The 16,607-nt window shown below is 52.1% G+C and overlaps 1 protein-coding gene across 3 annotated transcripts in view; it reads right to left on the reverse strand.

The window, feature by feature from the left end:
- The window catches only part of Cercam (cerebral endothelial cell adhesion molecule), a 34,316-nt gene extending 17,792 nt beyond the window's left edge, over positions 1 to 16,524 (reverse strand). For 2 of the 3 annotated variants that reach the window (XM_048431919.3, XM_085681431.2), the window contains exon 1: positions 1,800 to 2,896. The gene's annotated coding sequence lies outside the window, so the exon portion shown is untranslated. Of the gene's footprint in view, positions 1 to 1,799; positions 2,897 to 14,859 lie in introns of those variants that run through there. The other variant, XM_085681432.2, reaches the window with a different exon arrangement.
- Positions 16,525 to 16,607: the final 83 nt, after the last annotated feature.

The following is a 16,607-nucleotide window of genomic DNA, read 5'->3' on the forward strand; positions in this document are numbered from 1 at the left end:
ACCAAGTGTCAATCCACCCACTTGCATCTTTTTGGACCCTAAAAATATCATGAGATATATTATTTGGGTGATGAGATGTTGAGGCAGGGTCCCATCATATAACTCTGAGTGGCCTGGAACTCACCATGTAGACCAGGCTGGCCTTTAATTCCCAGAGATCCACCTGCTCCTGACACCCAAGTACTGGGATTAAAGGCATGTGTCCATACCCAACTATGATATGTGTTCTCGTTTTGGTTTTTGTTTTTCTAGACAAGGTTTCTCTGTACAACAGCCCTGACTGTCCTGGAACTCACTCTATAGACCAGTCTGTCCTTGAACTCAGAGATCTGCTTGCCTATGTCTCCCAAGTTCTGGGATTAAAGGCAAGTACTACCATGCCCAGCTATGAGATGTATTCTTTAAAGTGGCATGGGCTAAGTTCACAGAGGTTTTGAAGTTACAGTGCTAATCAGCCAAGGTCCTTAGACCAGTATCTTAGGCCTCACCTGTGCAAAGGCCAGCGAGGCAGGACAGCTCATGCTGTAGTCCCAGCAGCCAGGAGGCTTGATGAAGAAAGACTGCCCCAAGTTCAAGGCCAGCCAGGGTTAAGCAGTAAGACCCTGTGTCAGCCATCCATTCTCCTCCCTTCCATCAAATTACAAAAGCTAGGATTTGCGGTGCAGGTCTGTAATCTTAGCCGACTTAAGGCTAAAGCACGAGAACTGGGTGCTTCAGGTCAGCATAGGCTACCTGTCTTCATATCAAGACCCTACCTTATTAGAAAAAAGGAAAAGCAAATATCAACCACATCCCCATGCCTAGGAAGTCTGAAAGTTTGGGAGTGGAATCAAATGAACTATTTCCTTTTTTAACATTTTTCCCTCCTTTCTGGAGACAGTCTCACTATGTACTCAAGAATGGCTAGGAGCACCTACCTGACCCTTCTGCCTTAGACTCATGAATTGTGCTATTACAGGTTTTTACTACCACGACTGGCCTTTTTCTTAAGGTTCTGGGGGTCAAACCCAGAGATCCATGCTACAGTCTACCACCGACCTGCACCTCCCACACCCCAAGTCATCCGTTTTAAAATTCCAGGTAATTCCGGCTCAGGCTGAGCTTTGGAACTGCTGTTGTATAGAGCTTGGAACTGGACGCTGAGCCCTGAGCTCTGGGTTCTGATAGGTAATGCTCAGTGCCTGGAAAACAGTTACTGCGGTACCCAGCTGGCTGAGTAGAATGGAGACCAGATGTAAGGGCCGCTCTCAGGGTTTCTGCCCGTCGGCATTCTTGAGCCCCTCAGCCACTGTAGTTCTGCACAGAACCATGTGGTGGCGCCAGTATCCCAGGGCTTCAGTTGGATATCCTGAACTGGAGACCCTGGAAGAACTGTCCCCTTCCCCTAGGGTCCACATCCCACTGGGAACCAAGGTTTGGCGATCACTGGCATGTCCTTTACCAGGGAGAAAAGGTGATACCAGAAAAGTGTACCAGCCAAAAGCTGATGCACTCAAATTGGAAGGGGTTAACTCTGGAGGGTCAGGAAGGCAAGCTAGAGAAGACCCCTTGGTCACAGAAGAGTTAAGGGTGCCAGGTCTCTGGGACTTGGAGGTAAATAGCTCAGATGGAGTCTTGCCTCATGCCACCATAACCCTCAGCCTATCCTACTCAACCTGTCTATCCTGGTCCCAAGTATCGCTTCCCCGCCAAGCCCAGGGGTAGTCAGGGCTCTAGGCTGCAAGTTGTCACAGCCTGGCAGTCAGGTAGGCTGGGGATGGGCACTTGAGGCAAAGAGGATGTTTGGATAGAGCTCTTACCAGCTGTCAGCTTCCCGTCTCTTGGGTTGGAGGCTTTCTGCGACCCTGTCCTGCTCTGTGGTTACAGAAGCCCACGATCCTGGCCAGAGGATGAGCCTTCACCCAGTTCTTGGTTCTGGGTGCAGTTCAATTGACCAGGAGAGCCGCCTGGGCACCATTCTCACCTCTGGTTTCAAGCCCAGTTCCAAGAAGACAGGGTAGAGTGGGGACTTGTCCACTTTAGGCTCCCCTGTCCTTCATTTGTCCTGCTTGAGGGAAGATTAAGACCCCAGATCCCAACTGGAGATACTCTTGCCCAGTCTGTTTAAACTTAGCATACTCTGGCTTCTGCAGTAGAAATTGGTCCACACCCCTTGTCTCCGGGGTATCCACCCGACACCCACATGCTCCGAAGAACCACCCTCTCCCTCTTGATTATGCCTTCTTCTTTGAGGACCCCCAGATGTGATTCTGTCCTCTGAGGTTCTGTCTCTGCTCTTAGGATGCTGGGACTAGGCCAGATGTTTTCCCTAAGAAGCCAGCTGTTTTGCCCATCAGAAAGTAGCCCTGGCTCCTCTGCTAAAATCGTTTCTAGGTTGCAGCGTGGCAGCCCTACTGGGCCAGGGCCTGGGAGTGGTTAACTCCTCGGGTCCGGGCAGCTGCATCTGCCTCCCAGCTTTCTGCATTCTCCAGACTTAGCAGAAACTTCTAGAGACCCCGAGAAGACTAAGTATAACTGTCGTCAACTCCCTCAACAACTACCATGCCCCTCTCCACAGAGCTTTGTCCCCAGACGACCCAAGTGAGGTTCAAAGGGATAAATGTTACCAACTGAGAGTAATTATAACAATAGCTATCCTCCTGTTAGCCTTAAAGCCACCAGGAGTTTAATTAAATGCCTTCACAACTCATTTGATGGTTTTTGACAACTTTGTGACATGCGGGAGTATTTACCGAAGAGAAAAGTAGGAAACCCAAGCTGTGAAGTGCCTCAGTCACCAAGAGCTGGTTGGACGCTGCTCAGCGCTGGTGGCTGCAGACCGGCCCTCTGAGCTACTTAAGTTCCCCTGAGCCCTCTTTCCTGGTCTGGGCTGGGGAGCCCCATCTGGGAAATGGGAAAACCAACGAAGAGAGTTAACACCACTAGTCCCAGATGAAGAGCTAGGCCAAGGCACCTTCCAAGTATTTACTAGCGATTCCTCCTCCTGGTGGCTGTGGTCGGCCTGGGCGAGGATCCCAGCCTCCTGGCTGCTCCTGGCTGCCTGGCTTGGGGTTAGCGGCTCCCTCTCAGCCTTTTTGTCTCCACAGCTGGAAAACGGAGACGAGAATAACTGACCCTGGTTTCACCATGCAGGTGTAATGGTCTGCCCACAACCCAACTGAGAATTGCTGGGAAATGTCCTCTCTTGTCAGTAAGACTACGGACCACAATCAGTAAGGGGCAGAGACACCCTTTTACCATGGGTGCCTCTAGGTTCAGAGTGGAGCTTGTAGGTAGAGCTCTGTCCTTAGTGGCTCAGGAGTCTCCTACACAGGAAAGCAGACTCAAGGTCAAGGTAGTTACCTGGGTAGAGGGGTTCAGCCTGCCTCTGGGTCTCCCAAGGCCTCCTGCTCTAACCTGGTCTGGGGAGAGGGCCAAGGAATAGGGACAAACCCAAGGCTAAAATGGCCCAGAAGGTGACTTGGCTGTGGCTGGGTGGGATATCAGGGTCTGGGAACGACTCCTCAGGATGCAGTGACCCGTGTTCTCCCTCTTTGTCCCCTCCTCCCTGCCCACCATGGGTCAGTTCCCTGGTCCCAGCCTAGACATCTGGAACTGGGGCAGACAAAGGGCTGCGGGAAGGGACAATAACCTTCTGTCCATTTTCCGATGCTGGGCCAGGCCTGGCCAGGGCTGGGGGCCGGAGCCCCGGCGAGGCGGTGCCAGGCCCCCCGCGGGCAGCGGACAATGTTGGCAGTGATGGAGAGGAGGCATTTCAAAGCGTTTTGTTCCTCCTGACCCCCTCCCCTCCACATATCTCGCCCTAGCTCGGGGTGAGGCCCCAGCCCCACCCCCAGCCACCCAGGCCTTGCTCTGGACTGCTTGGGGACTGGCCACATTCTTGACCTCAGGGGAAAAGTTTAGACTCTGTGCGCCCTGGGCAACAATAACAGTGTCACAGACCTGATTTAGGAGCAGCACTTACCATCACAAAGCCTCAGACAAAGGGCTGAGGCTGAGAGCGAGCTGGCCTCAGAGCCTGAGCCACTGCCAGGCTCTGTTCGCAACTCTCCCAGGTTTGCCCAGGCCCTCCTGTGCCAGGCATGGACACACCTGGGGAGGACTTGAGGCAGAGGGATGGAGGAGAGACAGTATAACTAGGAATGAAGCAGTTTTGAGAATCACTTCTTACTCTCCCAGAAAACGTTTAGTAACCCTGAATAGGTCCTTCCCCACTCCAGGCCTCAGTTTCCCCATCTGTAATAAAGATGCCAAATGAACAACACCGTTGAAAACAGGAGGCTTTCCTTGTGGCAGGAGGGTTTCATTATGGCGATGGCAAGGTTGGGGAGGGACACCAGGAGGAGCTCCATCTACTGAAGACGCTGAGGCTACACAAGGCACTGAGCTGTAAGAGTCGGAGATCAGCCTGCGCAACCCAGTGAGATTCAATCTGCAAAGACATCGGTGGTGGAGAGAGGAGGCTTGCCCCTGCTCCACTCTGGCAATCCCCAGGTGCCAGTCACCAGCTTACTAAGTCCTTCCTGGATTCCACCCCCTCTGATCGTTTGAACCCCAGTCAACCTCACAAAACGGTGTCTCATGAACCCTGCTCTAAAGTTGACCAGCTGAGAATGAAAGACGTGGAGTGACCTGCCCAGGGCCAGGCTGCTGAGCCCCTGACTTCCCCAGTGGGAAGGAGTGAGGAGGCAGCTGGCTTCTGCTGAGCTAGGGTGGAAGGGCCTCCCCTCCCAACAGAAGGCCATGAATAAATAAATATTTGATTATCCCCAGGGGGAATTCCACCCTCAGAGCAGGTGCCTTTAAAATCTGGATTGATTCTTGTCTGTGAGCAGAAGTTGGCCTGAGTAGACACCCAGATGCAGGGGACTGGACACAATGACACACACACACACACCCCACTCCCCTTTACCCCTGTGGAGGCCAGGAAATAAAGGCAACACAAAAGGTCACTTAAAGATTTGTGGCACCAGCTTTAGGCTGTGGGTCTGTGTAGTGCCCATTGGGTGACCTTCAATGATGGTCTCAGAACAGTGCCTTGAAGCAGTAGAGGGAACCCTTCAGACCAGGACCAAGTGCCAGCACATCGTATCTCACACAGGGCACCACTGGGACATCATGACATGCCATTAGCTTCCCTTTCCATAAAGTGGTTGGTTCTTGAATACAACATGAGGGGTTATGGCTGGACACCAAGAGCAAAGGGGTCCCTATACTCTAGGATCTGTTCCGGGAAAAACTCTGAAAACTGCAGTGACCCCGACAGCAGCAGGGGTTGTCTGGACCCTGACAGCAAGGAAGGAGACCCGAAGAGTGGTCCAGACTCCACTTCTCCTACCCCGTGCCTGACTCCATCCAAAGGAACTGAGCTACACAGGTGGCAGAGTGACGGCAACACTGACCTCCTCCAGACCGCCTTCAACCCCAGGACTGCCATTCACCTGGAATGAACAGCTACCCATTTCTGAACTCATTCTGCAAGTTATTCATGGACAGGGTCTGATGCGGCCAGTTTAGCCTTAAGCACTACTGTATATAGCCAAGGCTGGCCTTGAACTCTTGATTCCATTACAGCGTGGACCACCATCTCTCAACTACTTTTAGAATGTTAAATGTGAGTCTGTTATTATGCCAGTCAAACAAAAGAGTGGGCTGGTGTGGCAGTGTACCCCTTTATCCCAGTAAATAAGTACTGGGAAGTAGAGGTGAATGGATTTCTCTAAGTTCCAAACCAGCTTGTATTGGTATACATAGCAAACTCTAGGCAAGCTAAGTTCACGTTGTAAGATCCTGTCACAAAAAGTGGCAGGTACCTGAGGCTAAGTTTGAGGCTAGCTAGCATAGGAAACATGGTGATCCTGCCTTAAAAAAAAAAAAAAAAAAAAAAAAGGTTGGCTTGGAATCTGGGGTCCCCCATCCCACCTTCATCACTTCTCTCCACTTCATTCCCAGAATGAAACTTCTCCAACTATCATCCTGTCCCTTTGACACCTCTCCCCAAACCACCACAGACACACCAGTCACAGACAGTGGGGAACCATCCAAACAGAAAATGCCACAGCTCTTGAAGACACAGAAAGTTTATGGAGGCCTTAAGGAGCCTAGGAACGACAGCCTTCCCCTCCCTGCCTGGCTTCAGAAAAGAGGAGCACTCACCAGGCAGAGCATCTTGGGGTCCCCCTCAGCCCGGAGGTAGATGGCACCGCTGGGTGCTTAGGTACAAGAGGACTGCCCGCTCAGCTCTTATTTTGGAGGGTTGGCCAGGCAGCCCATCCCAGGCCCAGACTTTCCTGGCATCTCCAGGCAGGAAGGGCACTGCCTGGGGGTTGGGAAGAGCAGGAAAAGATTATAAGCAAAGGTGTCTCCCAGAGGGCTTGATCCCATTCAGCTCACTGTCCTCTGGACATTGTGGGTTGAGGGTCTGAGAAGCGAGGGGTCGAAGAGCCAGCAGGGGCAAATAGAGAGGTTGATCTGACCCAGACCCCTGCCCCACCTCCACCCCAAGGCCACGGAGGCCCACATGGAGGTGTTTGCTTTTCCTGTCTCCACACTAGTTCCATTCAGAGTGGCCCATCCCACCCCAGGCCAGCAGCCAAGGACCCAGTGCACCAGTGGGCGAGATCACCGACCAGCCTCCCTTCTATCCTTGTTGCATGAACACGACACAGTAGCCACCAGGGCCTCCCGGTTTTATGGGGCACTGAAAAGAGAAGAGAGGAAAAAAAGACCAGATAGAGGAGGGTGAAGGAAAATATGGGAACGAGGTTGAAAAAGAAGAGGAACACGCAGACATGACAGGAAATAGACGCTCTGAGGAGTTCCTGGGCATAGGGAGGCAGAATGAGGAGCCACTGGGCAGAGGGCTGGGTCAGGAGCAGGGAGGGCTGGTCCAGAACCTCACTGCTTTGCTTTGTGCTAAGACCCTGAAGCTGGGATACTCACTTGAAAATGAGCATCCTCCTCATCCCTGGGCCAGGGGTCCAGGAGGGGTTGAGACCTGGTCTGGGGCCAGGGGAAAGAGGGTGAAAGTTTCCCCCAGTCAGAAAGCCATGGGGGAGGTATCTCAAGGGGTCCTGCTCTTTGCTCTCTTCTGACTGTCACATTGGTACATAAAGGGGGTAGAAAGGTCAGGCGTGCCCTTTCAGGCCCGTGAGAAAAATTCTGCCCATTTCCCTAATCCATATTTATTGGTGTGAGACACTGGGGTGGGAGAAAGTCCCTGCCCCCACCCACCCACTGCCCCAGCCAGGCCAGGTTAGCACTAAGAACAGGCTCCATGTCACCCAAATCCTACTCTTTGTCTCCAGATTGGCTCCAGAGCCCACCCCTCATTCCCCCTTGGGGTTGCCAAGCAACCATGGAAGGGTAGCTGAGACATTTTCTTTATTACAAGCAAAGGCAAGACAGAGTTGTGGTCCCAGAGGGGGGTATAGGGTGCTGAGGGAGAAGGCACCCTGTGCTCTGGAGGGTCCAGAGGTTGTCCCCTATGCTCTGAGCATTGGCAGCAGGGAGACTGGGTCCCAGAGTCGATCTGAAGCGGAAGACATCACCGAGTGGTGGGAGGTGGGAAGGCTGGAAGACATTATTCCAGACTGGATAGTGCTACATGGCAAGGCACTTCCAAGAGGCTCACGGCTTCCTGAGACCACCAGCTGTGCTATCTGTATTAAGTCATTTTCTTTCTTTGGTCCTGGGTTTTCTCCTGAACAAAATGGGGTAGTGTTGTATATTATCTCATTTAGTTCTCATAGAGATACAATGAGACACCACCGTTTTCTCCCTCTTCCACTAATTGAGAAACAGAAGCTCAAAGATGTGGTGACATGTGCCCAGCAGATAAGGCTAAGGTGCACTTCCTTAGCCCCGACCAATTTTACTGAGATGTGATTTGATTTACAGGTCATACAATTTGCTTTCCCAGAGTGTGAATTTCAACATTTGTATATTTGAGTCCTGTACCTACAACCACATCTTATTTTAGTCTTACATCACTCTAAAAAGAACTCCCTCCCTTCCCCCACATCCAAGGTGGCCATATAGTACAGTGATAGAATTAGGAATTAGCATTCCACCTCTGTGACCTTAGATGATGTAATCCCTAGCATCTCTCTCTCTCTCTCTCTCTCTCTCTCTCTCTCTCTCTCACACACACACACACACACACACACACACACACACACGCAGTTATAAAGCAGGGCATGGTGGCCCCTATGTAATCCCAGCATTAGAGAGAATGAGGCAAGGGGATTGGTATTGAGTCTGAGGTTAGCTTGAGCTATATAATGAGTTCCAGGCCAGCCTTGGCTACAAAGTGAGACCTTGCCCTATGAAAGAAAGGAAGAAAGACAGAGAGGAGGAAGGGAGAGGAGGGAAGCAGACAGGCAGGTGTTCTAGAGGTCAGCCAGTCCCACACCCATTACACATAGCTCCCATTATCTTCCAGCTTCACCTACCTCCAGCCTCACCGCCACCAACCTACTCTGTCTCTCTATGGGTTTGTTTGTTGTAGATATTTCCCATACATGCAATCAGACAACATATCTCAGTCTGAGTAACCTCCCACAGCTTCTACCTCCAGAGGGGCTCAGTCACTGAGGTGCTCGGACAGGTAGAACAGTTGAGAATGTGGCCGCTGCAGCCTGACAGCTCAACAACCTTGATCCACCACCCAGAAGGTCTATGCCTAGGGACAAGGGGCTTACTCTCCGTAAAATGGAGACACAGCCTTTCTCTCCCAGGGATGTATCAGCGCATGACAGATGTCTAGCCAGGTGCCCGCTGCTCAGTACACCATAACTCATGGATTACAGGGGTCTATGCAATGCTTGTTTAGTCCTGACCTAGGCACCTATTGAGGGTGAAATGCTGGGGACGGAGTGGTGAACAGGACACGATCCTGTCCACACAAGCCATCCATTCTAGTGCAGAGACAGACAAGACAGCTTATAAATAGGACACATACAGAGTGAGATAGTTCAGGCAAGACAACAGCACAGTGTGATGGAGCAAGCCGGCTGGTCGGATGGTGACAGGTTCACTTCTGTGCTGCACACGCTAGGCAGGCGCTCTGCTGGGACAATCCTGTCATGTGTTCAAACTTGGGTTCCTTCTGTCCTGGCCCCTTGAGTAGCTGGGATTGCAGGTGTGCAGCCCATGTCTGGCTATCTCAGTGTCCACTTCGAACTGAAAGGCTTGCTTCCACCTAACCCCTCCCACCCCCACACACAAGGGAGGGGTATCTGCTGCAAACATGAGATGCAGGGTGAAGGGCTCGCAGATCCTGACTAGGGACTGGGGACTTAGCATCAGCGTCTATGACTTCATGTGCTGGGTTGTCAATTAATTTCTAAAAATAGGCCACCTGGCCACCATCCACCATGTAAGAGTACCAACCACTACTGCTTTTCCCCGGCCCCAGAACAGGTCTCAACACTTCCTGAACCCCTAGACTTGCCTATGAAGCTGAACATGGAGACCTTCCGAACTCAATGGACTCCCTATTTGACCCCAGAACCTCAGCTGATGGGCTGCATACATTTACATCCTTTTCACTGTCTATTTATATTTAATTTTATTACACTTATTTATTCCGTGTGGCTGGGTGGGGATACACATGCCGTGGCAGATGCAGGTGAGCAGGCAGCTCCTAGGAGTCAGTTCTCTCCTGCCCACTGCATGGATCCTGGGGATCAAACTCAAGAGATCAGTCTTGGCAACAAACACCTTTACCCACTGAGTCATTGCCCATTTATTTCCTGGTTTTTAAAAAGCTCAGTGCTGAGGTTCAAAACCAGGGCCTTGGAAAAGTTAGGTAAATGCCAAATGCTCCATTAATGTTCTCTGCTATAGTCCCTGTCCTTGTATTTTTGTGTTTTCTTTTTTTATGATTTGTTTTATTGGAGTTAGAGAGATGGTCCAGCAGTCAAGAGCACTGACTGTTCTTCCAGGGGACCCGGGTTCAATTTCCAGCACTCACATGGCAGCTCATAACTGTCTGTAACTCCAGTTCCAGGGGATCTGACACCTTCACACATACATGCAGGCAAAACACCAACGCATATAAAATAAAAATAAATTATTTTTTAAAAGATGTGTTTTATTTATTGTTTTTTCGAGAAAGGGTTTCTCTGTCCTGGAACTCACTCTGTAGTCCAGGTTGGCAACAACTCACAGAGATACACTTGCCTCTGCCTCCCAAGTGTACCACCACAGCCTGGTTTCGTGTGTGTGTGTGTGTGTGCCCGCGCGTGCGTGCACATGCACTTGAGGCGATCAGAAGAGGGACTAGGATTTCCTGGAGCTGAAATTACCAGTGACCATGAGCTGCCCAATGTGGGTGCTGGGAACTAGACTCTGGTCTTCTGCAAGAGCAGGAAGCACTATTAACCACCGAGCTAGCCCTCCAGTGCCCCTCCTTTTGCAAAGATTTATCTTTATTACGTTTGTGTATGAAAGTGTGTGTGTGCATGTACCAGTTGTGGTCCACCTGAAATGGGTGCTGGGGATCAAACTGAGGTTCTCTGAAAAAGCAGTATGTGCTCTGTTTTTCTGGGGTTTCTCCGTGTAGCCCTGGCTCACCTGGAACTCCTGGCTCTGTAAACTACGCTGGTCTTGAACTCACAGAGATCTGTCTGCCTCTGCCTCCCAACTGCTGGTTAATGGTGGGCTGCCACCACTGCCCAGCTGCGGTAAATGCTCGTAACTCCTGTCCTGGTTTGTTTCCCCCTTCCCCAACTCCACCCCAAACAGGGTTTCTCTGTGTAACAGCCCTGGCTGTCCAGGAACTCACTCTGTAATCAGGCTGGCCTCAAACTCACAGAGATCCACCTGCTGGGACTAAAGGTGCGCACTGCCAGGCTTGGCTTTGAATTTTTGTTTTGTTTTTTGAGACAGGGTTTCTCTGTGTAGCCCTGGCAGTCCTGAAACTTGCCCTGTAGACTAGGCTGGACTTGAACTCACAAGAGACTCACCTGCTTCTGCTGAGATCAAAAGTATGCACCACCACTCCTGTCTTGGTTTTCAATTCTTAATCTTGTCTCAGCTTCCCAAGTTCTAGTATTACAGGCATGTGCCACCACACCTGATTTTTGCCCATTCTTTATAGATCTTTTACCCGATTGTCTTAAACTCACTTCCTTGTTCATCCATCTACCCATTCATTTAATTATTGCACTAATAAAGCATTCATTCATGCACTTATCTGTCATTCATTCAACAGATGTTTCCTGAGCATGTCCTTTGTGCTGGGCAGTGTTTGGTCAAATCCTTGGTAAAATGCCAGTTCTGGTGGGAAGTGCACACACTGGGCATAGACATCTCTGCTGTTTTCCTTCTGAGAGCATCTTTTCTTTCTTTTCGTTTTTGTTTTTGGAGTGTGTGTTTTGTTTGTTTTTCAAGACAGGGTTTCCCTGTGTAACAACCCTAGCTGTCTTGGAACTCACTTTACCCACCAGGCTGGCCTTGAACTCAGAGAAATCTGCCTACCTCTGCCTCCTAAGCACTAGGAATGGAGACCTGGCTTTCATAAACCCTCGATGAGTTGAATGCACACAGAAACCCAAACCTGTATGTGTAGTTGCATGCACACATGTTGGAGGTGTGATAAAGCCTTCCTCATTGGAAGCAGGTGCCACGTGTTTGAATATACTCAATACCACAGAGAGCACGTATAAGGAGCCCACAGGTCATAACCATGCTTCAGTTCCGAAGAGTTCACCCGCCCACGGTAAGGCTGCTTCTCCCAAAAGTTTTCTCATATCTTCCTGTTGGAATGAATCTCTGCCTTCTATAATCTCAGAGAACTCTACCAACACTTGGGAGTGTTTCCACCTGGGTCGGCTAGACAGCAACACTGTTATCTCTCTCCTCCCTTAGCTGTCAACGACCACACTAGGTGCCCACTAACCCAGTCAGTGCAGACTGCCACGAACTTAGCAGACCCTACTCTGTTCCCCCAGCTTTCACCAGCAGACCACAGGCAGCTTAACTGGTCAGGATCAGATCATTCAACTTCTCCTCCCCCCTCCCCACTTCATCCCCAGCAAATCTAACATGCAAACAAATGTGCACTTGGCTGTTGGTTGAGGGTCTTTCAAGATCCCCGTGGTGTGGCGTTTAGGGTAAAGCCACAGATCCTTCCAAGGCTCCACCAGGCTTGGCAGGGTGGGTCATCTGAAACCTTCTGAGCTCTGACACTGGGAATCCCGTCGCTACTCAACCTGCCATGATCTTTCCTGCTTGCGGGCTTCAAAGCTGCTGGAACTGCCCCTGCAGTGTCTGTCCATCTTTACCCACCCCATCCTCAACTTACTTTCTCTGAACTTCATTCTCTACAGCCTGCCTCGGCTATACACTGGGTCACCTCCTTTAGGAACGCCTGTCCTTTGCTGTCTGACTACCATGAGGTAGGCTTTACATGAATGTGCAATGACCAGAGGCAGGATTTTCTCTGGCTCCTCGTTCCCTGAGGGCTGTGCAGGAGCACTTGCTCAAGGCTCTTGACCTGATCCCTAGGACTACAAACCAAACCAAACCAGTAGTGCTGTGGGAAGAGGAGGCAGAAGGGAACGCCTTTCCCTACCTTCCACCCCTGAAGCTTCATGCCCAATCCACCCAGGCTGTGTTCATACCAGACCGCGGTGAACAACAATTTAAGCAGTGTCTGCTAGAAACCACTGCTTTGAGCACACTTGTGTCTGTCTTCTGCACCTATCTGCTAAGGAAGAAAAGACTAGGAAACTGTTTGCAATAGGTTGGACAACCTTAGGTTCCAACCCCGCTTCCATCACCTCCCAGCAGGCTCCTAGTCATAAGTGTTTCTTTATCTGTAAAATAGAGTTGATCATATAGCTACTTTCCATGATATTGCCAGAACCCAGCAAGATGCTGCTGCCTTCCTTTATCACTCATTCATTATCTGGGCTGGAGTTTTGCTTACTACCTTGGTTGGTCTGGGACTCTTTAATTCAGCTGATGCCCCTGAGTAGCAAAGACTACAGGCACTTAGTGCCTGGCACACGGAGTACACTTACTGTCAGCAACCAGAGTTGAGATATTAGCTAACAGGGCTCCGTCTTTTATTAAGCTAACTTTTGTTAAGAACTCCAGAAGTCTGTGTAGGTAACTCAGTCACAGGCTATGCAAACATCTATACACATTTAATAGGTGCTTGAGGGAGGGCACTGTAGGAGACAAGTTCCAGAGCCACAAAGATCCACCGGACCCACTTCCTGCACTAGTGAGGAGAAGCAGGCAAATCCACAATCACAGCGCAGCTGGGCACATGACAGGGCTGCCCATGGACTGAGGACAAGAGACTATTTCAGGGTAAAAGTGCAGGGTGTTTTATGGAGGAGGTAGGGTGCCCTCGAGGAAGCCTGGGGTGGACAGAAGGCAGGATGCATGGAGACACCAGCCACTCCTGCAGTCCCCTCTGGGGTGTGACACTCACTGGGGGAAGTCAGTGAGGCTGAACTCTGGGGATGTCAGACTGGCCCTTTGCTATATCAGACCTGCTTAGGGTACACACAGACCGTCCATAGAGCCCCCGAAGCTCTGGAAGGGTGCCCCCCCCAAGAAAGCCACAGGAGACAAGCAGTAACAGACTGCCCGCCCTTTCTTCTCACCCACCTGCTTCCCTCACTGCTGCTGCTGCTAGAAGCCCAGGAGCCTGGGAATCAAGCCCTTGTCCTTGGGGAGGGGAAGGAGCAGCCTTCAGATCCCTCTCGGGGGTGTGGTCTCTGGAGACTGCATCCTCAGTCTGTTGGTTGGGACTACACGCTTCCCCCTTACTCTTCAGACGAGTGTTCTAGGGTGGGGGTGACCCTCTGACCTCCAGGCTGTTACCCCTTACATTCCAAAGAAACCCCTGGGAAGGAGCTTTAAGGAGCGAGGACTCCGGAAACCACAGATAAAGATGTAGCTGGGAGGCAGCTTGGGTCTTAAAAGATTCTGGGGTCCTCTGGGCACTCCTGGGGAGTCAGTCAAGCTCAGAGAGACTCGATTCAGGTTCAGAGTCCAGGACCGAGATGTGGGTGCCTGGCCCTGGAGGGAGGGGGCCACCGGCAAAAGGGTCAGGCTGAGGGAGCAGGCGGGGCATTGGGAGTGGAGGGTGCTGAGTGGGGGTGGGAGGGCACAGGGTCCGGCCGGTGCAGGGGGGAGGCGGCCCCCAGGGAGGGGCATGCTATGTCTTTAAGAGCTGCCTGAGCGCAGGTTGCAGCTGCCTGGCCAGCCCGAGAGACAGCGGAGATTCATTACCCGTCGACACAATGACCATTGATGGCCCCGTGGCGTTATTCAAATCCAGTACCAATTGCAGCCGAGCCCCTTTCTCCGCGCCAGGCCCGTATTGTTGGAGCAGCCCACTAAAAGCCCGCCCCGGCCCTGAGCCGCCAGAGGCGCCCGCTCGGGTTCAGCCCTGCGCCTCGCCAGCAGCCGGCTCCCGGTCAGGCTCCCTGGGAGCTGCAGGTGACCCGGCGGCGCATTCCGGCGCTCCCCGCCGCCCGGGCTACCGCCACCAGCGACTCAGCCACAAGGAAGCAGAGAGCGCCCGAGCCGGTGCGTGCGCGGGGCCGGGCGGGGGAGGGGGCCCCTGTGAGTCCAGCACCCTAGACCCCAGGCTCAGAGAAGCCACACCGGCCTAGGGCCCGTTTCTGGATTCCCGGAGAGCCTAGTCTGGGGGCGGGGAGAGGGGAGTCAGGGTTCCCTGGGCCTGACAGGATATTCCTCCAAACTGGGGTAGCCCGGAGACACAACGCGGGTTACTCTAGGGACCCTTGGCCACGATGGAAGGAAACAAGCTGGGGGCGATGGGGATGCCCGTGCAGGGCTGGGATCTGCATGCCGGCTCGTCCACCTTACCGCGGGATGAGCTGCGACTGATGAGCTTCTGCGAGGTATTCCGACGCGCAGCTCCCGAGATCTGGTGTGCGCTTTTAAGGAGCCAGGCAGAACCCCGCAGGAAACCGGGGCCCTGAACTCAGGGGCTTCGCCACTGATTGTCCAAACGCAATTCTTGTACGAGTCTGCGGCCAACCGAGAATTGTGGCTGGACATCTGTGGTTGAGCTCCGGGCTCAACAGAAACGAGGTCCGCAGAGAGGAGCTCCATGCTGGGAGACCCCTGGGGCAGCAGCTGGCAGGTCCCTCACGAGCATAGTGGCCCCAGATTGGCGCGCAAAGAAGGGACACTAGTCCTTGTGACCAGCGCCGCCATCCTCATCCTTGCCTCCTTCCTTCGTCTCCTCCTCTGCGGGTGACCCATGTCGGCTGCAGGGTCCTCCAGTTGATCGCACCGGTTTTCCCGTTTTCAAATTTCTGCCTTAACGAAGCTGGCACACGGCGGCGGGACCCGAATGTGGTTCCTGCAGCCAGTCCTTGGCCAGAGCCGCAGTTAGTCGGGGGTGAAGGCAGATGCCAGCAGAATTCGTTTGCTAACTCGTTTAGAATTTGTCCTAACCTGTCCCTTAACCAGTACTCCTAAACAACACCAACAAAAAAATCCGAAATCAACCCGTATATCCCAAACCAGTCAACCAACCCCTCCCACAAGCTCCTCCGGACCGACTGATGGGCTGAGCCTCCCACCGCTGCCAGAAACGGAAAAGCTGAGGAATGATGCGCTCCCGCCGGGCAACCGCCTCGGCTTTCAAAATAACTTGGATAAACGAATCCTTTTCATTAAAGAAAAATCTTCGGAGGTAGTGGGACTTGTTTATTTCCTCAAAAGCAAGGGCCATGAGTTGCAATGGGAGGGAGGCTGTTGGGTGCTGATGGGCCGAGTCACCTGTCTCTGACCCCTTTCTGCCAGAAACTAAAATGACCCGAGTGGACTGGGATAAACGGGCTCTGGTCAATTTGTGCGAAGGCACTGGCACCCGGAATGGGGAAAGCCGTTTTCCTCAGCCCATCTTCCTGAATTCTCAGTATTAACTGGGATGCCACAGCAGCAGGGAAATCCCCTACCCACATCAGCTGCAGAAGGCATCCCAGAACTTAACTCTAGTAGCTGCAGCTCAGGAGGTACTGCAGGGACCAGGGACAGGCTGACCCTCTAAAAATGACAAGCTGTGAGAATGGTGACAAGGCCTGACATCAGCAGTCTCAATAGCTCTTAGACCCAACACTGGCTTTCAGGTGCACCCAGTCAGTCCTTATCAGTAACCCCAACATGGCTGCTCCCATCCACACAAGCCTAAGGGTCTGCTCTGTGGCAGTGTCCGGGGAAGGCTCACCAACCAGGGGGTCATATGTTCTTCACTCCCCAACAATGGTCCACATTAGAAACTCTATGTAGGGAAAAGAATTCCGTTCTTACTGACATTTAACATAAAGCAACACTTAGGGTCAGATGAAGCTTTTTTCTGCAGGTCATGGAAGTCCCCGGGCTCAGCAGTCTTACTCAGGCCAGCCCTCTTCTGGGTTCTGGAACTGCTGACTGCAGTTGGCAGAACAAAGCCTAGGCTTAGACCGGTGGGTGAGAATGGCTCAGGAGCAGGACTGATCATTAGGGTCTACACTCTTTTCTCCAGATGGCCCTACTAAACCACCTCTCTTTGGAATAGTGCGTGTGTGAGCCTTTCAGGTGAAGGCCATCTGAGCCTTTGGCCA

The sequence above is a fragment of the Myodes glareolus genome, chromosome 21, assembly GCF_982192425.1.
Source record: "Myodes glareolus chromosome 21, mMyoGla1.1, whole genome shotgun sequence".
NCBI classification, from domain to species: domain Eukaryota; kingdom Metazoa; phylum Chordata; class Mammalia; order Rodentia; family Cricetidae; genus Myodes; species Myodes glareolus.